Source organism: Engystomops pustulosus, chromosome 7 (genome assembly GCF_040894005.1).
Source record: "Engystomops pustulosus chromosome 7, aEngPut4.maternal, whole genome shotgun sequence".
Lineage (NCBI taxonomy): Eukaryota > Metazoa > Chordata > Amphibia > Anura > Leptodactylidae > Engystomops > Engystomops pustulosus.
Genome location: NC_092417.1, coordinates 150917984 through 150943241, shown reverse-complemented (window position 1 = coordinate 150943241; position 25258 = coordinate 150917984). Strand labels below are relative to the sequence as shown.

General features: G+C 44.3%; 3 non-coding genes across 3 annotated transcripts; 2 read left to right on the top strand and 1 right to left on the bottom strand.

Moving 5' to 3' along the window:
• Nucleotides 1-3892: 3892 nt before the first annotated feature.
• Nucleotides 3893-3965, top strand: TRNAT-UGU (transfer RNA threonine (anticodon UGU)). Its single transcript has one exon. It is a non-coding gene; the product is annotated as a tRNA-Thr (tRNA).
• Nucleotides 3966-11695: 7730 nt separating this feature from the next.
• On the top strand, nucleotides 11696-11768 carry TRNAT-UGU (transfer RNA threonine (anticodon UGU)). The gene has a single exon. It is a non-coding gene; the product is annotated as a tRNA-Thr (tRNA).
• A 627-nt stretch (nucleotides 11769-12395) lies between these two features.
• On the bottom strand, nucleotides 12396-12469 carry TRNAT-AGU (transfer RNA threonine (anticodon AGU)). Its single transcript has one exon. It is a non-coding gene; the product is annotated as a tRNA-Thr (tRNA).
• Nucleotides 12470-25258: the final 12789 nt, after the last annotated feature.

Below are 25258 nucleotides of genomic sequence, written 5' to 3'. Positions count from 1 at the left end.
AGGAATTGATACAGAAAGTATTTTGGAACATTGGATAACTTTTCACTATAAAATTACATTTATTCGCTGAACTGGACAATCCCTTTAATGTCACCCATCAGTAGCACCACAGCACTGCTACATCTCATATTAGCTACCAAACCATGAATCTTTAATACCATATATCAAATTGTGTATCTTGGCCACTTTGTGGGGGGCAGGATATTGGGTAATTTAGCAATATAAATCTTTCATAAATTCTACTCCACTTTCTTGATACGTAAAGTAAAGCCCCTTGTCTCTTACCTTTTATCTCATAAAATGGCCGAAGACGGAGGGTCCTGTGATCTCTATCTGTCTATGAGCAATCGCCCTGTTTGGACCTTGATCTTATATTCATAAATACTATCATGAGGTCCTGGCAGGGTGATTGCTCAAGGACAGATAAGACCACATGACCCTCCATCTGCGGCCATTTTATGGACAGGAATGTCCAGCTGATGAGGTAAAAAGACAGGAGGCTTCACTTTACATATCAAGAAAGCTGCACAGAACTTTTAATAGATGTATATTGGTAAATTACCCAATTCTCCTGACCCTCAGCCCAAATGTATACATCACACATACAGTGCAGACAAATATTACATACTGTATATGCACATTGCATGCATATATTACTTTCAAACACATGCACTTACTTTTATGCTTCATAAGATGTTATCTAGAAGGGGTCTAGAAGTTGACAAGGATTCAGAGAGGATGGTCTCAGTTCAGAGCTGCCATGTCCTGCGCTTGTCCTGCTTTCAGCGCCACTTTCTACAGATTCCCCTCCCACTCTGTCCCGACATCTGGAGAGAGAGACCTCCACTCACACCAGGGAATGGCTGCCTGTCCTGCTCTCTGTAGAAATGGATTAAAGGATGGAGAGAGGCAGGAAGCAAATAGTGAGCAGGAAATGGTGAGCTTGTAACATTTTCCCACCTGCAGTATGAGACATCACCAGCTCAGCTACTTCTGTCTGTCTGGCTCTGCTAGTGATGCCTACGGTACTGCTGCACAGTGTTGAGATCTAGTCTAACCTTACACCCAGTAAAAATGATTCTTGAGGCCCACTACTTAGGCCGGTGACACAAATGACACAATTGTCACGTTTTTCCTGCAATTTCTAACGCATTGCAAGCTCATGCGGATGGCTGTGTCTCTTGGAATTAATTAAAATGCAGAGATCTTCTCCCTGCTGTTTGTGCATGGAATCACATGCGTTTCTAAACGCAGACCACAAACATGAAATGCAGGGGAGAAAACGCCAAGATAAGACACTTTAACCTAATACCCATTGAAAAAGCCAATATTCAAATATGATGCGTTTTTCAAGGATGCAAAAAACGCAATGAAAGAAATGCAACAAAACAGCATTTCAAAACACGTTTATCAGTATTTTACACCAGTTGTCCGGCATAGAAGTGCTGTAATAATTGCAAATTGTGATTACTATCGTCACCAGGCCATGTGGGTGTGGAGGGGGCATAGAAAGGGGTGCAGCCGCCTACCAACTGGGAAGGTTTTTACACAAAACTACGCTCTGATCGCCAGGGTATGACAAATTCCCCCCATCATTATTACTCATGGTAAATACCCAGATGTTTTTGAGTTGTATTTTTTCATATGCAAACACATATGGGTAGATGTATTAAAGGGGTTGTCTAACATTTATATAAACTTTACTGGTGGGGGTTCTATGAAAAAAAAATAAACCTATACTTACCTCCCTTGGCTCTCCCGGTGTCCCGTGCTGTGGTCCATTGCTACCGTTGCACTGTTTGTAAACAGGGGTGGGGCAGCTTTGCTCTAACAACTTCTGGGCACGCTCACCCGTCTCCTGTTCCAGCATCTGCGACAGCACTGTGACATAGGGAGGGATAGGAGTGCCAGGCGAGCGGTGTGCCATCATGGGACACCGGGAGAGCCGAGGGAGGTATTAGGATAGGTTTACTTCTTTTAGCAGCTTCCTCCCTCAGCCCACCAGTAGTGTTTTTATTAATGTAGGACAACCCCTTTAGACCAGTGTAGAGTAGAACTACCCTGTTTCCCCAAAAATAAGACAGTGTCTTATATAATTTTTTTCTCCTAAAGAGGCACTAGGTCTTATTTTCAGGGGATGTCTTATTTTTCCATGGACAAGAATTTACATTTATTGGTGAACAAAAAATCAACTTCTCAAACATCCTTAAAACTCTCCAAACTCTGAACTATTGGAATATTTGACCCCAATCTCTCATATTTAGTAATAGTACTTTCCTTAAATGACCACTTCATGTCCATGAAGCTGCTTGTAGCACATTTGTCCTGCAACAGTCAGTGATTTTATTCCACAAATTCTTCACCCATGTCACAACCTATAAAAGATCTACTAATACTATTGTACGGCTTGTGAAGAGATTTAGCAATGGCTGCTGCTATTTTCAGGGGAGGCCTTATATTGCTAAGATTGAACCAAATTGTACTAGGGCTTATTTTCAGGGGATCTCCTATTTTACGGGAAACAGGGTAGATGGTTGTCTGCTGCACCAGATAAATAATTGTGGGAGATTTGATAATCTTCTGCTGTTATTGGCACAAAAAAATTGTCTGCACCACATTTGAGACAGTTTGACAAAAAAGGAAGTGGCCTCGCGCCAAAACAGTCTGTGTTCCAAAAATAATGCTGAGACGACATAATTTTGTCCATGTTTTCAACTAATAGGAGTAAAGTACGACTAGATAGTCTTAAACTAGTAGAGATTTATCATCCAACATCAGAGACTTATATGACTTAGGCATTAGACACGGTGCCGCATAAAAGGTTGGTATATAAAATGAGACTGCTGGGAATAGGGGAAAATCTGTGTATTTGGGTAAGTAATTGGCTTAGTGATAGAAAACAGAGGGTGGTCATTAATGGCACATTCTCAGATTGGGTTGATGTTACCAATGGAGTGCAGGCAGGGGTCAGTATTGGGGCCACTTCTTTTTAATATTTTTATTAATGATCTTGTAGTGGGTTTGCACAGTCAAGTTTCAATATTTGCAGATGATACTAAGCTGTGTAAAGTAATAAATACTGAGGTCGATAGTTTAGCATTACAGAGGGATTTGTGGAAGCTTGAGGGATGGGCAGAGAAATGGTTAATGAGGTTTAATGTAGATAAATGTAAAGTTATGCACATGGGCCGTGGAAACAAAAAGTATAATTATGTTCTAAACGGTCAATTACTTGGTAAAACTGGAGCTGTAAAGGACTTGGGGGTATTGGTAGATGGTAAACTTAATTTTAGTAACCAGAGCCAGGCGGCTGCTGCTAAAGCAGATAAAATTATGGGATGTATCAAGAAAGGAATAGATTCTCATGATAAAGACATAGTTTTGCCATGAATGACATGAATGGAAGCCATAAACTACCCGCACAAGTTGCAGCTAGATCACAGCCACCATTTTACACAAAAAGATGTGCCGTGAAGGATGAAGCAGGGCCTAGTCATGTCCATATTCGGAAAGGCCTCCCGGCTCGCTATGGGGATGATATTGGTGAGGAGAGCTCGACCCTGCCATTTCCAATGAAGGTCTGCACATAATTGGGTGCAAGCCAGAGGAAATGTGCAGCCCATTATGTGCACACCTTCGTGCATTTTGAAACGCATTTGATAATTGCTATGATAAGTAAGTGTTCAAAAGTTATAACCATATGAAGTGAGGCAAGTCAGAATCCAAAAAATGGGGCTGAGCGTTAAGCTATAAAATGGCTGTATCCTTAAGGGGTTAAATAATCTGCTTTATATATTATATCATGTGGCAGGAGGGGAACATTACACACGGGCACACAATGTACTCGCCCCTCCTTGTTTTAAACACTCTTGGTAGGATTCCAAACAGCAAGGGCTCCATAGCTCAGGGGTTAGAGCACTGGTCTTGTAAACCAGGGGTCGCGAGTTCAAATCTCGCTGGGGCCTTAAATCCAATTTTACTATTGGGAATCTATATAGATAACACTGAACCATCATTATCTCACAACGGACAATAGATAATGTCACAGATTATCTCCTCCCCTCCCTGTACAATGACCTCTATATAGGTAACACTGACCCATCATTACATCACTACTGACAATAGATGATGTCACAGCTTATCTCCTCCCCCTCCCTGTACAGTGACCTCTATATAGGCAACACTGACCCATCATTACATCACTACTGACAATAGATGATGTCACAGCTTATCTCCTCCTCCTCCCTGTACAATAATAGAGTTAGGAAATTAAAATTAAAAAAAATTATAAAATGACACAAGCATATAATATTAACTTTGTCAGGAAAGTATTTATCTAAGACAAGTGTTGAAAACTATGGGCCCCGCCCTGACACGTGTAATGTCCCAGGGACTGCCGGACTGTCTAGAGGGGAGGAAAACAAAGATACATTAGTGCAAACACAATAACCGCACAACAGTAGACTGCAAACAGCATCTTCACAGGTCACGGAGTACGGCATAAGGACTACAGCCAACACTGTATTTTGATGCATTTTGAACCTTAAATACAAGTTTTTTATGTGCTTTTAGGCTAATGTTTTATCATGAAACACTTGTACAACAGTAAAAGAAAGGCACTGCTGAGATTCGAACTCAGGATCTCCTGTTTACTAGACAGGCGCTTTAACCAACTAAGCCACAGCGGCACACACATTAAGAACTTGGTACCACCCAACTATTACTTGAACCCAATTCAGGTGCCCAACCACCAAACTGCCACGGATATAAGGTGACCGAAGTTTTACAGTATCACAAAAAAGAATTTGCTGGAAAGGCAAAAATGAGGACGATGTACTCTTAGATTCTGTGAGGATATGGCCCCAGATATGCCCGTTATCTGAAGAGGAAGATGTCCTGCGATCTTTACCACTAGACTTGGGTCCGGGTTCCCCAACAACATCTGAGAAAAAAATTGACCGCACATCTCTGTGTGTACTGGTCATTTATCTTATGTTTTTTTTTCTTTGTGATTTATTTTGGCGCCTTTGCACCACAATTTACAACTTTTCCACTTGCCTAGCAAAGTTTGTGGCACCAGAGTTCTTTAGTGTTGTACCTGATCCATCATTAGAAACCAGATGTGGATGTTGGAAAAGACTGGAATAAGTACCTACTGTTGATTCCATTTCCATGAGTTCACCATGATGACCATGTGGAGGTTGACCTCTGACTTCCTGCACGGACAGGAAACAGAGAGGTTAAATCCCTCCCCTTGTCCTTGACACCAGTGTATTTACAAATAACTGAAAGGAATATCACATAGGACAACAACATAGAATAAAATGGAGGGAATATATTAGGGCCGTCCTGGTGGACTCATGGAAACGGAATTAACGGTAGGTACTAATTCAAGTCTTCTATGTCATCCCCCATGATGGCCACATGGAAATATATCAAATATCATATCCTGTAACCACTGCCTGCAAATCTTTCCGTCCGATCAGTTCCCTGACATTGTGGAGGTTTAGGCGGCAAGAGGACTAGACCACCTAGCTGAAATACATATCTGTTTGATTGAGGCACCCCCTCTTTCCGCCCAGGATGTGTTCATAACCCTTGTGGAATGCGCCCTGATATAAGAAGGTGTGGGGACACATTGTTATAACCATAGGCGTTCTGGTGACATTGGATAATGTTCTGGAAACCTAATATATTCCCCCAAAGCATCAACTAAAAACCCCATTATGGATTTTAACATTGTAATTTGCTGAAAAAACTTTAACTCGACTTATACTCGAGTCTAAAAAAAACCAAATAACACTATACTCACCTTTCTGACACCCCCCATAGGTCCTCTTCTTGCTTCGGATCCGTCTATGCGTCCTTTGGCTCCTCTTCGGGTCCCTATGCAATGCCAGCGGAGCACAATGACGTTGGCAATCGGCTGACGTCATTGTGTGTGCCGGCTGCGACTGGAGAAGAGCCGGAGGAACCCAAAGACAGAGCTGGAGGAACCGAAGCTAGAAGAGGACCTGGGGGGGGGGGGGGGGCTCAGAAAGGTAAGTATAGTGTTAAAAAAATAAAAATTAGGTTTGGCTCTGGACGGCTATATACTTGGGGATGGACAGGCTATATACTAGGAGGGCAGGGGCTGGCAGGCTATATACTGGGGGCATGAGACGGCAGGCTATATACTGGCTGGGGGCTGTGACCAATGTATTTCCCACCCTCAGCTTATGCACAAGTCAAAGGATTTTCCCAGTTTTTGGTGGTAAAATTAGGTACCATGGCTTATACTCGGATCAGAACAATCTTGAGACTACCAAACGTATATAGGTTTTAATAGATTTAAAACCTTTTGTACAGATTTTTTTTTCTTTGTTTCATCCTATTCTGACGCCAATAACTTTTTCATAGTTCAGTGAACAGACACTTTTAGGTGAAACTTGTAAGGTGACACTTTCTGAGTGACAAGCTGACGTTTTAGTTTTAACCATTTTTGGACATGGATGACCTTTTAACCACTTCTTATTCAAATTTTTATGTGTTATATATGAAATGGCGAAAAGTGGCGATTCGGACACACGGGCGCCATCTTCTGTTACGGGGCTCACTGCAGGAATAACAATTTTTATAAATAGATAGAGCAGTTTAAGTTTGTTTATTTATTGTATTTGTGTTCTAGGAAAAGGGGCTGATTTTAACTTTTAAAATATTTTTTATTTACTTTATTTCTAGACCCCCTAGGGCAGTGGTGGCGAACCTATGGACCATCTCCCCTGCTGTCTATATATAAATCCTTAGAACTCCCGGCAGGCAGGAAAAGCTGCCGATCACAGAGAGCTCCAGTGATCTCTTTCACTGAAGGCTGCGTCTGACCTGCTCTGTGCTCATTAGTTCTGCCTAGAGACACAGCAGCAGGTGCTGGAGCACGCAGCAGCCGGTGCCCAGTGAGTACAGAAGTGCAGCAGGAGGGCAGGAGCTGCTCTGTGTGTATTACACAGGCAGCAGGCAGGCAGCTTTGGGACACTGAACAACTATAGGTGCTTATTGTTTAGTGTCACAAACTGCCCTGTATGACACATGTCTGTGGCCACATATATTCTGCCCCTGGTCCAGATCTCGTCTCTGCTATGCTGCCAGTGACCCTGGGGTGCACTACACTGCCCTCACTGACAGCATGGCACAGGTGCCCAGAGCTCCAGACCAAGGGCAGTATATATATATATGTATATATGTGTGTGTGTGTGTGTGACCACAGACATGTGTCATATGTGGTGATTTGATGGTAAATTCACCTCCCTGGTTCCATGTAGATTTGCTGTTCAGTGCAACCACCCTCCACCATACACATTACCCTACACACCCCCTGCCAAATTCAACAATCCTTCATATTGCCACTGGATGGGGGTAGTGTTCCTCACTGGATGGGGGTAGTGTTCCTCACTGGATGGGGGTAGTGTTCCTCACTGGATGGGGGTAGTGATCCTCACTGGATGGGGGTAGTGATCCTCACTGAATGGGGGTAGTGATCCTCACTGGATGGGGGTAGTGATCCTCACTGGATGGGGGTAGTGATCCTCACTGGATATGCTTTCTGATATAATTGGTGATGTTGGTCTTTCTATGGTGGTCTGTTTATTATCAGTATGGTGGTATTTATCTTGTTGTACTGGTAATGGTCATCATGTAGCAGTATTATATGTCCCTTATAGAGTGGTATGGTGTGATTTTAGTCGTGTTGGCACTTTGCGATAATTACATGGACTTTGGTTTGGAGTTTGGGCACTCGGTCTCTAAAAGGTTAACTATCACTGCCCTAGGGACTTAAACCCCAGGGGGGTCTCATCCCTTACACAGTCTACTGCAATACTACTGTAAAATTACTAGATCTGTAAAAGAGCCTGCTATAACAGAGATGGATCCCGTGGTTGGGGTCCTGGCTGTCATAGCAACTGCCCTTCAATGACATTGCGACGCTTAAGTGCCACTATCGCATCTGATGGCGGCACGTAAAGGAAATCTACCACTGCTATACGGTGGTTATGAGCAGCACTCACTTACACACTGCTGTGGTGCTGCTGTCTGAAAGAGCTGTGATGCTAAAGCACAGGAACAGTCAGTTTGTGAAGAAAAAGACTTTTCAAATCCTTGAAACTGCAGCCATGGAGCGCCCAAGGGGAAGTTGAGAACGGCTTAGGGTGATGGCACACATGGCATTTTGAACCCATTTTTGGCCTGTTTTTAAGCAGTCCATTAAAAAACGCATGCGTTTCAAAAACATTTTCAAAAAATGCATGCGGTTTTTGACGGACTGCTTGAAAATGGACCAAAACCGCGTACAAAACGCCACGTGTGCCATCACCCTCAGGGCGTAGTCAAACGTTCCGCTAGCGTCGCGTTCATAACACGACGCTAGCGAACATGGGGCGGGGCTTGGGGCGATCGCATATGTGTTTCCGAGAAACGCATGCGATCGGGTTATCAATCGCATGCGTTTCTCGTGAAACGCATATGCGATTGGCCCGAGCTCCGCGACGCTAGCGGAACGTGTGAACACGCTCTCAGGCGTTTACTATATGCATAATTTTGCACGCATTGCTATGTAGGAGAGGCAGCTCGAGGTGCAAGAGGCGTGCATAATTATGTGTATAGGGAGCAGCCGAGCTGTTTTGGATCACAAACTACCACCAGCCTGTTGCTCAGGACAATGACACGATCACTATGCTGACCTTCTATATTCTAAGGGATTTTACTTTGAGGGTAGATTCACATGCGTCTTGATAATGCAATGTTGACATCAATGTAATTGGGCAAATCTCCTCTTTTTAGCTGCTGTGATGCGTTTGAAAACGCATGCGTTAACGCCACGTGTGAACGCATCCTAAAAATAATAGGCAGTTTCTAGGGTTTTTAATATTTTGTTAACCACATTGAGTAAAGGGAGATTAAGTGGGAGCCTTGAGGGGCATATAAAGGGACTTAAGCGACACTTAAAACACTGCGTTAGCTGCAAAATGAGGGTTACAGATATGTCAAATGTCGTTGAGGTGTTTAATAGTACATGCGTCTTTAAGATGCCTCGAAGCCATGGGCACTTACTTTTATGCTTCATAAGATGTTGGAAAGGGGTCTACAAGTTGACAAGGATTCAGAGAGGATGGCCGCCCTCAGGTCAGAGCTGCCATGTCCTGCACTTGTCCTGCTTTCAGCGCCACAATCTACAGATTCCCCTCCCACTCTGTCCCGACATCTGGAGAGAGAGACCTCCACTCACACCAGGAAATGGCTGCCTGTCCTGCTCTCTGTGGAGAAGGATTAAAGGATGGAGAGAGGCAGGAAGCAAATAGTTAGCAGGATAGGGCGAGCTTACAACATGTTCCCGCCTGCAGTATGAGACATCACCAGCTCGGCTACTTCTGTCTGTCTGTCTGGCTCTGCTAGTGATGCCTACGGTGCTGCTGTTGAGATCTAGTCTAACTTTACAAATGATTGTTGAGGCCCACTTAGGCCGGTGACACACGTGGTGTTTTTGTCGCGCTTCTGCTGCAATTTCGAACGCATTGAAAACGCATGTGTTTTTACGTATACGTTTTTCTAATGTTTGCTTACATTTGTGTTTTTTAAAAACGCAATGCTTGATGTGCGGTAATTGCATGCAGCTGTGTCTCTTGGAATTAATAAAAATGAAGTGATCTTCTCCCTGCTATTTGTGCATGGAATCACATCCGTTTCAAAACGCAGACCACAAACAAAAAATGCAGGGGAGAAAAATACATTTATCAGTATTTTACACCAGTTGTCTGGCATAGAAGTGCTGTAATAATTCAAATTGTGTCATGGGACACAACAGCTCCCCCCCTCCCTCAGCCCACCAGTAGTGTTTTTATTAATGTAGGACAACCCCTTTAGACCAGTGTAGAGTAGAACTAGATGGTTGTCTGCTGCACCAGATAAATCATTGTGGGAGATTTGATAATCTTCTATTGTTATTTGCACTAAAAAATTGTCTGCACCACATTTATAAAGGGTTTGAGACAGTTTGACAAAAAGGATGTGGCCTCGTGCCAAAACGGTCTGTGTTCCAAAAATAATGCTGAGACAATTAAAAATAATGCTGAGACAACAACGTTAATTTAACGCGAAACACCGGCGGCTCCTTCCCGTTCGCAGGCGTTTCCATAGAAACGCCGATGCGATCGGGCCGAGGCCCGCCCCGGTGGGCGCGACTTTGTCTGCGTTTGCAAGCGCAGACAAAGCGCCCTGTGTGGCGCCGGCCAAAGCCAGGGGGATGCTGCTAAAGCAAATAAAATTATGGGATGTATCAAGAGAGGAATAGATTCTCATGATAAAGACATAGTTTTGCCCTTATACAAATCCCTGGTCAGACCACACATGGAATATTGTGTACAGTTTTGGGCACCAGTGTATAAAAAGGATATAGTAGAGCTGGAACCAAATTTGGGATTATTCAGTTTAGAAAAAAGACGACTGAGGGGAGACCTCATTACAATGTACAAATACCTGAACGGACAGTACAAGGATCTCTCCAAAGATCTTTTTATACCTAGGCCTGTTACCAGGACAAGGGGGCATCCTCTTCGCCTAGAGGAGAGCCAGTTCTACCATTGCCATAGACGAGGATTCTTTACTGTAAGAGCAGTGAGACTATGGAACTCTCTGCCGCAGGAGGTTGTTATGGCGGACTCTATGTAAATGTTCATGAGAGGCCTGGATGCCTTTCTGGAGAGAAAAAAATACTACGGGTTATGGGGATTAAAGATTTATTTAATTCTTAAAGGTTGGACTTGATGGATTTGCGCGTATTTACGGCCTTATATACTATGATACTATGAATCTTGTGGAGTATAAGAGTGTCTAGTCTAGTTCTTACCTTACACTTAGGCCGGCGCCACACAGGGCGCCGATGCGATCAAGCCGAGGCCCGCCCCGGTGGGCGCGACTTTGTCTGTGTTTGCGTTTGCAAGCGCAGACAAAGCGCCCTGTGTGGCGCCGGCCTTAACATAAATCTGCCCCATTGTGTCTGATACTGGATCCTATTGCACCTCCTATTGGTCTTCTTTGCTGTGCCAACATAATTAATTGTTTGGCACACGGTCTACTTTCCTACTGGTCCCGCCCCTTTAATTGTGGTCACGCAAATTTTTTGGAAAACGTTTTTTTTCAGGTGCAATTCCGCATTGTGTGAATGCAGCCTAAGGCTGCATGACATGAATGGAAGCCATAAACTACCGGCTCAAATTGCAGCTAGCTCACGGCCACCATTGACTTCCATTTTACACAAAAATGGAACAGGGCCTAGTCATGTCCATATTCGAAAAGGCCTCCTGGCTCCCTATGGGGATGATATTGGTGAGGAGAGCTCGACCCTGCCATTTCCAATGAAGGTCTGCACATAATGGGGAGCAAGCCAGAGAAGTGTGCAGCCCATTATGTGCACAGCTTCGAACGCATTTGATAATCGCTTTGAAAAGTAACAGTGTTCAAAAGTTATAACCATATGAAGTGACGCAAGTCAGAATCCAAAAAATGGGGCTGAGCGTTAAGCTTCAAAATGGCTGTATCCTTAAGGGGTTAAATAATCTGCTTTATATATAATATCATGTGGCAGGAGGGGAACATTACACACGGGCACACAATGCACTTTCCCCTCCTTGTTTTAAACACTCTTGGTAAGATTCCAAACAGCAAGGGCTCCATAGCTCAGGGGTTAGAGCACTGGTCTTGTAAACCAGGGGTCGCGAGTTCAAATCTTGCTGGGGCCTATAATTTAATTTTACGACTGGGAATCTATATAGATAACACTGAACCATCATTATCTCACAACGGACTATAGATGATGTCATAGCTTATCTCCTCCCCTCCCTGTACAAAGACCTCTATATAGATAACACTGACCCATCATTACATCACTACTGACAATAGATGATGTCACAGCTTATCTCCTCCTCCTCCCTGTACAATCACCTCTATATAGATAACACTGACCCATCATTACATCACTACTGACAATAGATGATGTCACAGCTTATCTCCTCCCCCTCCATGTACAATAATAGAGTTAGGAAATTAAAACAGATTAGAAAAAAGCTTATAAAATGACACAAGCATATAATATTAACTTTGTCAGGAAAGTATTTATCTAAGACAAGTGTTGAAAACTATGGGCCCCGCCCTGACACGTGTAATGTCCCAGGGAAAAGATACATTAGTGCAAACACAAAAACCGCACAACAGTAGACTGCAAACAGCATCTTCACAGGTTACAGAGTACGGCATAAGGACTACAGCCAAAAGTGTATTTTGATGCACATTTTGGACCTTAAATACAATTTTTTATTCGCTTTTAGGCTAATGTTTTATCATGAAACACCTGAAGAACAGTAAAAGAAAGGCACTGCTGAGATTCGAACTCAGGATCTCCTGTTTACTAGACAGGCGCTTTAACCAACTAAGCCACAGCGCCGCACACGATGGAACCAGTACTATTAATTGAACCCGATTTAGGTGCCCAACCACCAAACTGCCACAGATATAATGTGTCTGAAGTTTTACAGTATCACAAAACAGAATTTACTGCAAAGGCAACAATGAGGCCGATGTATCTTGGATTCTGTGAGGATATGGCTCCAGATATGCCCTTTATCCAAAGAGGAAGACGCCCTGCGATCTTTACCAGTAGACTTGGGTCCTGGTTCCCCAACAACATTAAAAAAAAAAAAAATTGACCGCACATCTATGTGTGTACTGTCTGTGTATTTTTTTTGTGGACCTATTGTGGTCATTTATCTTATGGTTTTTTTCCTTGTGATTTCTTTTGGCGCATTTGCACCAAAATTTACGACTTTTCCACTTGCCTAGCAAAGTTTGTGGCACCAGATGGCCACATGGAAATATATCAAATATCATATCAGGGAGGAACCACTTCCTGTAAATCTTTCTGTCCAATCAGTTTCCAGACATTCTGGAGGTTTAGGCGGTAAGAGGACTAGAACACATAGCTGAAATATATATCTGTTTGATTGAGGCACCCCCCTCTTTGCGCCCAGGATGTGGTCATGACTAGAGATGAGCGAACATACTCGTCCGAGCTTGATGCTTGTTCGAGCATTAGCGTACTCGAAACCGCTCGTTGCTCGGACGAATACTTCGCCCGCTCGAGAAAATGGCATCTCCCACCGTTGTGATTTTTGGCGGCCAGAAACAGAGCCAATCACAAGCCAGGAGACTCTGCACTCCACCCAGCATGACGTGGTACCCTTACACGTCGATAGCAGTGGTTGGCTGGCCAGATCAGGTGACCCTGGGATAGACTAGCCGCTGCCCGCGCTGCTCGGATCATTCTGTGTCTGGATGCCGCTAGGGAGAGAGCTGCTGCTGGTCAGGGAAAGCGTTAGGGTGTTCTATTAGCTTACTGTTAGGCAGGAGTGAGTCTACAAGAACCCAACAGCCCTTCTTAGGGCTACAATAACGTTTTATTTTACTTTTTTTTGGTTTGCCTGTGGCTGGGCTTGCTGCCATTAGTAGTGCAGCTAGTACCATATTGTGAGGAATTTGCAGGGAGACCTGCGAGCGTTGTGTTTAGCTCTTAGTGACACGCATATCCACCTCAAACACCAAAGTGGGACAATTTATTAGGGGTTTGATTAGAATTAGGCTGAGTCTGCTGATTTATTTTTTTTTACCTTTATTTCTTTTTATAGCTCAAAGTCATCTTGCAAAGCAGTGTGCTTTCAGTGTAGGCTACAAAATAGCCATAGGAGAACCCCAACGGCTTACTTAGGCCTACAATAGCGTTATATTTAACTTTTTTTTGTTTGCTTGTGGCTGGGCTTGCTGGCACTAGTAGTGCAGCTAGTACCATATTGTGAAGAATTTGCTGGTAGACTTGCGACCGTTGTGTTTAGCTCTTTTTTTTTTTTTAACTTTTTTATTTGAACTTAAGTGGTACATATACAATTACATATATACTTTCCATGTACAAATCTGAGTACTCACTTACAGTTGCATTTTTCATATATCTATAACATTTTCTGTTACAATAGTGACATGTCACTACCTCTTTACATGTTATTTTGAGACTATAAATCAACCATAACTAAAACTTGTTTAACACAACCATGAAACAAGGTCCACATATTCCAATTAGTTCGACCTTATATAGTTCTATTTATTAGTATCTCTATGTACATCAATATCCTGTGGGTGATTTCTTACTGCATTCGAGTAACATGAGGATAGCCACTTCTCCCAACTTGAATAGTATTTCTTGCTATTACCATCATTAAATGCTGCTGCTCTCTCCATTGTGCAATTGTGGTTGACTCTGCTCGTGAGTTCCATAAACTCAGGTATTTTGGTAGTTTTCCATAATTTTGCTAGCAATGTAATTGCCGTAGTTGTGACATGAAATATTATCGTTTTATCTGCTAAATCGAACTCTCCCAGTCCTATTCCCAGTAGGACCAACTCTGGGGTGAATTGAATCTGCATTTTCAGTACATTTTTTAAGAGCACATTCATTTGGTTCCAAAAATTTTTTATTTTTGAACACTCCCAAAAAACATGCAAAATCGTACCCTTCTGGTCTTTGCATCTCCAGCACTTATCTGACGATGTGGGATAGATTAGTGCTAGTTTACTCGGAGTGAAATACCATCTATACATAACTTTCCGCCTTGTTTCAAGGTGGAGAGCACATTTTGATATCGTTTTGGTAGCTCGGTATGAATTTTCCCAGTCATTTATATCCATAGCTTTCCCTAAATCTTTTTCCCAGTGGGATAAGCAGGTCATAGGGGTTTTGTAAAATTCTTCCCCCATTGCTTTATATGCTATTGAAATACCTTTTTCCATCTTTTTGGGATTCAGAAAGGATAATTCAAAGACGTTTTTAGGTGACATGCACTCCTTTGGAATGGACAGTATAAAATGTCTAATCCTAAGATATTTATAGAATTCTTTGTTAGATATATTAAACTTATTACTTATTTCCTCAAATGATTGTAAATGGGTCCTATCCCACATGTCCGCTACTCTCTTTATACCTTTGTCAATCCAATTTTTAATTTCCAAATTGGGTATGAAAAATGATAACATTTCACTTGGAAGATCCCATATGCGAAGGGTAAATAACTTTGCATCTATTCCTTGAGCCCTCCAAATCTTAGTACTAGCTGTCATTGTTTTTAGTGGGGTACTTGAAATTGATTTTTGAAAAGCCACAGCCCACAATTGCACATTTAGAGGAACCGTTTCTGATATGTCATTTTCAATTTGTATCCAATGTTTATCATTGTCTACTAACAAACACTGCCTGGTTTGTTCAAGAATCGCAGCTTTGTAGTAATTACCTATATGTGGGAGACCCAGCCCCCCTTTGTTATATGGCAAATAAAGTATTTTCGCCGCAGTTCTTGGTTTCTTATTTAACCATATATATCTGTTCAATTTAGTTTGTAGTTTCTTAAGAAATTTCTGAGGAACTCCTATTGGAACATTACGAAATATATACATTAGTTTTGGGAGGACCATCATTTTAAAAGCTGCGATTCTTCCAACCCATGAAATGTTTATTTTTGAAAAGAGGTTCAGGTCTATATCCATTTGTTCTAGTAATGGGGTGTAATTTATCTGAAATAATTTGGAAGATGGAAATGTCAATTTTATACCCAAATATGGTACATGCCCTTTTGCCCACCCAAAAGGATACGCTTCCTGCAGATATGATGATGTTGCATCAGACAGGTTCATTTCTAATATTAGGGATTTACCTGCATTTAATTTATAATACGAGATCTTACTAAATTGCTTAAGGATTATGGCTACCGCAGCTAGAGATTTCGTAGGTTTGGAAAGGGCTATTATGACGTCGTCTGCAAATAGACCGATCTTATGAACTACTTTTCCCACTTTAATTCCCGAGATTGCTTTGGACATCCGGATTGCCGCTGCTAGGGGTTCCATTACCATTGCAAAGATAAGTGGGGACAAGGGGCAGCCTTGTCTAGTACCATTAGTTATGCTAAATGGTTTTGAGAAGTATCCCGATGCCATGACATATGCCGATGGTTCCGTATACAAAGCCATTATACTCATTATTGCGGCTTCAGGAAACCCGAATAGCTGTAACACTTCTCTTAAGTACTTCCAGTGGACTCTGTCGAACGCCTTCTCTGCGTCCAAAGATAGGAGCAGAGAAGGCGTACGAGATTTCTCCACCCACTCAATAAGGTCAATAAACCTTCTAGTTCCATCTGACGTTACCCTTCCTCGAACAAAGCCTACCTGGTCATGGTGTATCAGGGTTGGTAAAATTGTAGATAATCTGCTAGCGATAATTTTAGCATACAATTTTAAATCTGTGTTTAACAGAGATATTGGGCTAAAATTACCTGGTTGGGTAGGAGACTTCCCTGGCTTAGGTAAAGTGATTATTGTTGCTCTCATCATCTCCTGTGGAATCAGGCCAGAGGATTGAATATCATTGAATACGCCCAGTAGATGTGGCTGCAGAATTTTAGCATATTTACTATAATATTCGTTAGTCCATCCGGACCCAGAGCTTTATTGCGTTTTAAAGATGTTATAGCTTCTGAAATTGCTTTTGCCGTAATAGGTTTAGTTAAGTCCTCTGCCTGTATCTGTGTTAATTTAGGGACTTTAACTGACCTTAAGAATTGGGCAATGCCATCCATAGTTGGTTGGGGAGTATCAGGGTTATCACATAAGTTATACAATTTTTTATAATATAATGCCATTTCCTCCGCTATTGCCTGTGGATCAAATATTTTTTCATTCTTGGTATTAAGCAGGTAAGATATCCTACTTTGTGCATTCCTCTTTTTCAATTATTTTTGTTCAACGCGTCCAATAGGGTTAACGCTGACGTAATATGTAATCTTGCCTCTTTCCTTTTTTTCCATTTCTGCTGCTTCAATGTTCACATAATGCCCTTGCATAAAACTTTTATGAGCACACCACTGATTCGCTAAGGAAGTTTCAGAAGAACTATTTATGGAGAAAAATTCTGTCAAAGCTTCTTGGGTCTGTGTCTGGTATTTTGCTAAGTGTAAATAGTATGGTTTTAAGCGCCACAAGGAGGTCCTTGGTTTATCGTATGCTTCGGCTAGTGTAATATGGATGGGGGCATGGTCGGACCATGTGATTACATCAATTTTTGAGTCTTTCACCCTATTATATAACATATGGTTTGCAAGGAAGAGATCTATTCTAGAATAAGTTTGGTGGGGATGCGAATAAAAAGAATAATCCCTTTCTGTAGGGTGTTGCAGCCTCCATATGTCTAATAAATCTTCTCTTTGTGATAAGTTATATATTTCCGAGGGCCCTTCTTTTTTAGTTGTACTAGTCGTATCAACTGACGGCCACATCGTGGAATTAAAATCCCCCGATATTAGCACTGCTCCTTGCTTGCATGTATTTAGCACAGCAAAAAATTTCTTGAAAAATTTTCCCTGTTTAGAGTTTGGGGCATAAACCGATGCTAAGGTATAAACAATATTGTTAATAGAGCATATTAAGATAACATATCTCCCTTGACTGTCAATCAGCGAATGGATAAGTTGAAATGCCACAGAGTTTTTTACCGCTATGCATACCCCTCTTTTTTTTCCCAAAAAAAAGGCGCTAAAAATACATATGGGTAGCTCTTATGAGATAATCTGCTAATGTCTTCCGTATTTAAGTGTGTCTCTTGAACACATAATATATCAGACTTGGAATCTTTAGCTGCTTTCCACAGACGTGATCTTTTAAAGGGGCTATTTAACCCCTTAGCATTAATAGATGTTACCCTTAGTACCATAATATCCTAATGGGTATATTCCTGTCTTAGAGATTTTATACTTTAGATTCATTCTCCACCCTAGATCCACATTATCTCTCTTTCGTATACCTATGTTCCTTGTTTCAAAAACATTAACATAAACAGAGTATAACAGTAACATAAAAAACACCGTGACTATACATGTCACCAATTTTGTGGTACCCCCAATCCTGGGGATTTTGGGGGAAAACATTAAAGTCATTCTCCACCTGCTCAGCATAGGAGCCGAGTCCCATCCCTATAAACTTATATTTACTACCTGCGAGAAACATAAGGTCCAAACAAGATTAACCCTATGAGCAAACTTCTCATTTTCTGTTTAATCTTCATCTCTTCGTCACTTTCTCCCACTCTTGATCCACGCGATTGATTGCAGGTTTCTTCCCTTGCAGTGCTTGCATATCAAAGTCCTCTGGAAGCAATTCCCATTCTTGTAGTAGTTGTACTACTTTTGTTGGAGAAGATGCCACAATTTTCCTGCCATCTTTAGATATGATAAGCTTCACGGGAAATCCCCATCTGTATGGAATGTTGTTGTCGCGCAATACTTTTGCCGCTATCTGGAATTCGCGTCTCCTCGCCAGTGTGGCTGCAGACAGGTCTGTATAAAGGGATATTGCTTTAAACCTTTCTGGAATATTTGTTGCTTGTCTTGCAGCGCTCATTAGTTGCTCCTTAAAATGAAAAAAATTTATGCGTGCTATTACATCACGCGGCACCTCCTTAGGTAAAGATCTTGCCTTTGGGAGCCTGTGTACTCTGTCTATTAGAAGATCAGATTGTGGGGCATCAGGGGTTAATGCTGCAAAAAAATCTGTTAAGAATTCTGATAGCTTTTCAGCGCTTACTTCTTCTGGTATGCCCCGGAATCTAATATTATTCCTGCGCGATCTATCTTCTATATCAGCAATTTTAAGCTTTAACTCTTTCACCTCCTCTTCTAAATTATTGTTAGCATCCACCACTTCGTTGTGTGCCTCTGTCAGCTCCGCCATTTTATCTTCTAAGTGTAATGTTCTTTCACCCAGTGCTGTACATTCCTCTTTAAATGTGTAAACTGCATTTTGTATTTCTTTTTGTAATGAAGAATGCAATTCTCCTAATAGAGCCTTCAGCAACTACTCTGTAATAGGTTTACATGCTCCTGCAATCTCAGTGCTAATGGATGGTGTGGTTTGCTGCGAGTGACATGCTCTCATCATGGCCGCTTGGAACGAGGAGCTTGTTCCCGGGCTGTGCCCCAAATCTGCCCTCTCTCTGTCTCTCCCCGTTATAAAATTCCCTGGGGTACCTGTTTGCACTGGTGACCCACGGTCCGAGCTTACTGAATGCTCTGGAGAGCTGGCATCCTCCCCGCCATACATCGAGTTCCTCGTGGTGCGTCCGCCATTTTGGGATCTTGCTGACGGGAAAAACTCTAAGTTTCTGTGGGCCACTTTTCTTTTTTTAACTTGCCCATCTTGTTGTGTCTTCCTGAGTCCTTTAGCTGGTGTTTGGGACCCATTTTCTCGCTCGGTAAGCCGATTTAAGCCGCTTTTGTGGGATAGGATGCACGGAGCAGGAGAGTGTGCTTCCTACTCCATGAGCTGCCGCCCACGCCCCCCCCGTTGTGTTTAGCTCTTAGTGACACGCATATCCACCTCAAACACCGAAGTGGGACAATTTATTAGGGGTTTGATTTGAATTAGGCACAGTCTGCTGATTTATTTTTTTTTAAGTTAATTTCTTTTTATAACTCAAAGTCATCAGGCACAGCACAAAATCCAGTTGTGTGCTGTCAGTGTAGGTTAGAAACTAGCCATAGCAATAGGATAGCATCGTTTTGTTTTAAAAAAAAAATAAAAAAAAATTTTTAAGTTTACACTTTAATTTGGAAAATGTTTAACCCAAGGGCTAGGGGTAGAGGACGAGGGCGTGGACGTGGGCGTCCAACTACTGCAGGGGTCAGAGGCTGTGGTCCTGGGCGGGGTGAGACACCACCTGCTGATGAGGGAGCAGGGGAACGCCGCAGAGCTACACTCCCTAGGTTCATCATGTCTCAAGTTACTGGGACTCGTGGTAGAGCACTGTTGAGGCCAGAACAGTGCGAAGAAGTGATGTCGTGGATTGCGGACAATGCTTCTAGCCATTTGTCCACCAGTCAGTCTTCCACGCAGTCCACCCATGTCACCGAAATCAGCACTCCTCCAGCTCCTCCACCTCAGCCTCCTTCCCCCCAGTCTGCCCCCTCCCAGCAAAATTTGGCATTTGAACCGGCATACCCTGAGGAACTGTTTTCTGGACCCTTCCCACAGTCACAAACCACTTGTCCGGTTGCTGCTGAGCTATTTTCCGATGCCCAGGTTTTCCACCGGTCGCAGTCTGTGGGTGATGATGACATTATTGACGTAGTGGAAGAAGTGTGTAAAGAGGTGTCGGACGATGAGGAGACACGGTTGTCAGACAGTGGGGAAGTCGTTGTCAGGGCAGGAAGTCCGAGGGGGGAGCAGACTGAGGGATCGGAGGATGATGAGGTGACAGACCCAAGCTGGGTTGATAGGCCGAGTGAACACAGTGCTTCTGAGACGGAGGCGAGTCCTATAGCAGAACAGGTTGGAAGAGGCAGTGGTGGGGCCAGAAGGAGAGGCAGGGCCAGAGCAGGTGCATCAGCACCAAATGTTTCCCGTAGTCAAGCTCCCGTGGCGAGGGCTAGATTTTCAGAAGTCTGGAGGTTCTTTAAAGAAACACCGGATGAGCGACGGACTGTGGTGTGCAACCTGTGCCAAACCAGGATCAGCAGGGGTTCCACCACTACTAGCTTAACTACCACCAGTATGCGCAGGCATATGAATGCTAAACACCCCACTCAATGGCACCAAGCCCGTTCACCTCCGGCCGGGCACACCACTGCTCCTTCCCCTGTGTCATCTGCTAGTCAGCCCCCTGCCCAGGACCCCAGCCCAAATACCTCCCGTGCGAAAACCCCATCTTCGCCTCCACGATCCTCCACAGCATCCACCAGCATTCAGCTCTCCATAAACCAGACGCTGGAGCGCAAAAGGAAGTATAGCGCAAGTTGCTTAGCCTGGAGATGCTGCCCTATAGGCTTGTAGAGACCGAGGCCTTTCGAAACCTCATGGCGGCGGCAGCCCCTCAGTATTCGTTCCCCATCCGCCACTACTTTTCCCGATGTGCCGTCCCAGCCCTGCACAAGCACGTGTCAGAGAACATCATCCGTGCCCTGACCAACTCCGTTTCTGACAAGGTCCACCTGACCACGGACGCGTGTGCTGCCGGGCAGGACCACTATATATCGCTGACGGCACATTGGGTTAACTTGGTGGAGGCTGGGACCGAGTCTGACCCTGGGGCTGGTCATATACTGCCGACGCCGAGGATTGCGGGGCCTACCTCGGTCCAGGTCTCAAAGGTCTACTATGCCTCCTCCTCCTCCCACCCCTCCTCCACCGAATTACCATCCGTGGGCATGGCGCCATCAGTCGGTAGCTCTAGGCACAGCAGCAGTGCCGTCACTAAGCGACAGCAGGAGGTGCTCACACTGCTGAGCCTAGGCGATAAAAGGCACACCGCCCAAGAGCTATTACAGGGCATCATGGCGCAGACCGATCTGTGGCTGGCACCGCTGAACCTGAAGCCAGGCATGGTTGTGTGTGACAACGGCCGTAACCTGGTGGCGGCTCTGCAACTCGGCAGACTGACACATGTGCCATGCCTGGCCCATGTGTTAAATCTCATAGTTCAGCGTTTCCTCAAGACATACCCCAATCTGTCTGATTTGCTCACGAAGGTGCGCCGCATCTGTGCGCATTTCAGGAAGTCCAGCACAGATGCTGCCACTCTCAGGGCAGTGCAGCGCCGCCTCCAACTGCCCGCTCACCGACTGTTGTTGAATTCCACCTCGTGGGCACGTCGCACATTAACCATGTTATCCAGAGTTTACCAGCAGCGCAGAGCGATTGTAGACTGCCAGATGTCAACTTCCACCAGAACTGGTAGTCAGGTCAGTCAGCTTCCTCAAGTCTACAATGAGGAGTGGACGTGGATGTCTGATATCTGTCAGGTGCTGAGTAACTTTGAGGAGTCAACACAGATGGTCAGTGGCGATGCCGCCATCATCAGCCTCACCATCCCGCTGCTTGGCCTGTTGAAAAACTCTCTGGTCAGCATGAAGTCGGAAGCTTTGCACTCGTCACAAGAGACGGGGGAAGAAGATTCCCTTGTTGATAGCCAAAGCATCCTTAGGTCTGTTTCTCAGCGCATATCGGAGGAGGATGAGGAGGAAGAGGAGGAGAATGTTGGCGAGACAGAAGAGGGGACCATTGTTCAGTCCTTCACTGTTCAGCGTGTATGGGCAGAAGAAGAGGAGTTGGAGGAGGAGGAAATGGGCAGTCAGGCCAGTGAGGGGAGTGAATTCTTGCGCGTTGGGACTCTGGCGCATATGGCAGATTTCATGCTAGGCTGCCTATCCCGTGACCCTCGCGTTCAAAGAATTTATTCCAGCACCGATTACTGGGTATTCACTCTCCTGGACCCACAGTACAAGCAAAATCTTTCCACTCTCATCCCTGGAGAGGAAAGGAGTGTGAGAATGCATGAATACCAGCAGGCCCTGGTGCACAAGCTGAAACAGTATTTCCCTTCTGACAGCGCTAGCGGCAGAGGGCGTACTTCTGCGGGACAAGTAGCGAGGGAGAGTAGGCGAGCAGGCAGCTTTTCCAGCACTGGCAGGGGTACGCTTTACAAGGCCTTTGCCAGTTTTATGTCACCCCAGCAAGACACTGTCACCTGTCCCCAGTCTCGGCAGAGTAGGGCTGATCTTTACAGAAAGATGGTGAGGGAGTACGTAGCTGACCATACCATCATCCTAAATTATCACACAGCTCCCTACAACTACTGGGTTTCAAAGCTGGACATGTGGCACGAACTGGCGCTGTACGCCTTGGAGGTTCTTGCCTGCCCTGCCGCTAGCGTGTTGTCCGAGCGTGTTTTCAGTGCAGCTGGTGGCATCATCACTGATAAGCGTACACGCCTGTCGACTGACAGCGCTGACAGGCTGACGCTTATCAAGATGAATAAAGCCTGGATTTCTCCGGATTTTCACTCTCCACCAGGTGAAAGAAGCTCAACCTGAATAATGTATGCACTCCTCCTCCTCATTGTCCTCCTTCTCCTCCTCTTTGTACACTAAAGCATAGGAAACTGGCTATTTTTTGCCAGGGCCAACTGGCTCTAGCTATAGTACTCTATGTATTTAATTTTTCTGGAGGGCCACCTACCCGGTCCTCTGGTTTGAAAAATTTTTGGGACTGCCACATACAGGCACTATCCAAATTAAATTGTCTCCATAGCAGCCTCCACATGTCGTCTTTTTAGCTGGCTCCACATGTTGTCTCCATTGCTACCTCCACACGTCATCGCCATAGCTGCCTCCAAAAGTCGTCCATATAGCTGCCTCCATACATGGTCTCCTTATCAAACGAACTGTGTCAAGCAGAATTTTGGGTTGTTTTCATGGATTCCACATCAAACTTGTTAACTTTGTTGTCACCCTGCTGTGTAATCCACAAAATATACTGGCAAACTTTTATCATTTACCGATATTATTTTAGCGCTTCTTGCGCATCTGTTTACATTCCCCTCACCCGCCATAACCCAAACTTATAACAACACTACTACACTTGATCTTATACAAAAGGTTCTTAGAAGTGCTGTTTGGGGAGTAGCCTAGAGACAGGGGCTTGGATTGGCGAAAGCTCGCCTGGCAGCGGAGCGCCAGCTCCATCTCAAGATCCAACTAACAAAGTTTTAACTGCAGTACCTTTAATCTACTACTAGTTCACTGCCTCCATACATGGTCCCCTTATCAAACGAGCTGTGTCAGGCAGAATTTTCAGGTGTTTCACCAGATACATAGTGGAACTCGGCCCATCCGTCGCCGCCATGCTGGAGACCTGAAGTTGCAATCATAGCCACGCAATATGGATGCCCCATACTGTCGCTCTTAATCATGGAACCATTTCCGTAAAAACAAACCACTATGCTATTCCATTATTCCTAGGTGAAATATTCAAACGACCCGGCCTGCTTTGAAAATTATAATTAAACGCTTCTGGCCCCCAGGCCCATTTTGGGTGGGGAGGAGCCGAGAGACAGGGGCTTAGACAGGCGAAATCTCGCCTGGCACTGGACCGCCAGCTATATCCCAAGATTAGGCAGCCTCAGAGGCATCCATGCATGCTGCCCCTGCTGTTTCCTGTCCATTTTGCCTCCACGATCCTCCACAGCGTCCACCAATGTCTCATTTCAACTCTCTATACCCCAGACGCTGGAGCACGAGAGGATATGCAGCACATCATTCCCTTATCAAACGAGCTGTGTCAGGCAGAATTTTCAGGTGTTTCACCAGATACATAATGGAACTCGGCCCATCTGTCGCCGCCATGCTGGAGACCTGAAGTTGCAATCATAGCAGCGCAATATGGATGCCCCATACTGTCGCTCTTAATCATGGAAGTCGTCTCCCTGGCTGCCTCCCCATGTCGTCCCCTTATCAAAAGAGCTGTGTCAGGCTCATTTTTCGGGTGTTTCACCGGATACGTTATGGAACTTGGTCACTATGTCGCCACCATGCTGTGTCATCGACTAAATATACCGTCAACCTTTTGTTCACATAGGAAATCATTTCAGCGCTTCTTGCTCACCTCCTTTGGTGAAGCCTGAGTCCATTTAGGGTATGTCGCCACGACACTCTCTAGCCTGCCACTGCTGTCGCTGACTCTCCATGCCGTCCCCTATAGTGTCAGGGTCAATTATTTTGTTTTAGATGCTATCTAGCCTCATTCGGTCACTCTGTCATGGCCATGCTGTTGCCCATAATTTTGGCATAATGGTGCGATTAAGCAGCCTCAGAGGCATCCATGCATGCTGCCCCTGCTGTTTCCTGTCCATTTCCGTGGTGTTTCCATCCTTTTCTGAGGTTCCCAGGTGTTTGGCCAAGCTTCCCTGTGCAGAGCCTTGGTCCCCTTGAAAAATGCTCGAGTCTCCCATTAACTTCAATGGGGCTCGTTATTCGAGACGAGCACTCGAGCATCGGGAAAAGTTTGTCTCGAATAACGAGTACCCGAGCATTTTAGTGCTCGCTCATCTCTAGTCATGACCCTTGTGGATATAAGACGGATGTGAGGACCATAGGGCCATTCTGGTGCCTTTGGGTAATGCTCTGGAAACCTAATGTATTCCCCCAAAGCAACAACTAAAAACCCCATGGTGGATTTTAACATTGTTATCTGTTGAAAAAACTTAACTCCACTTATACTCAAGTCTAAGAAAAATAACACTGTACTCACCTTTCCGACGCCCACCGCAAGTCGTCTTCTTGCTTTGGGTGCTCCGGGTCAGTCTTTGTGT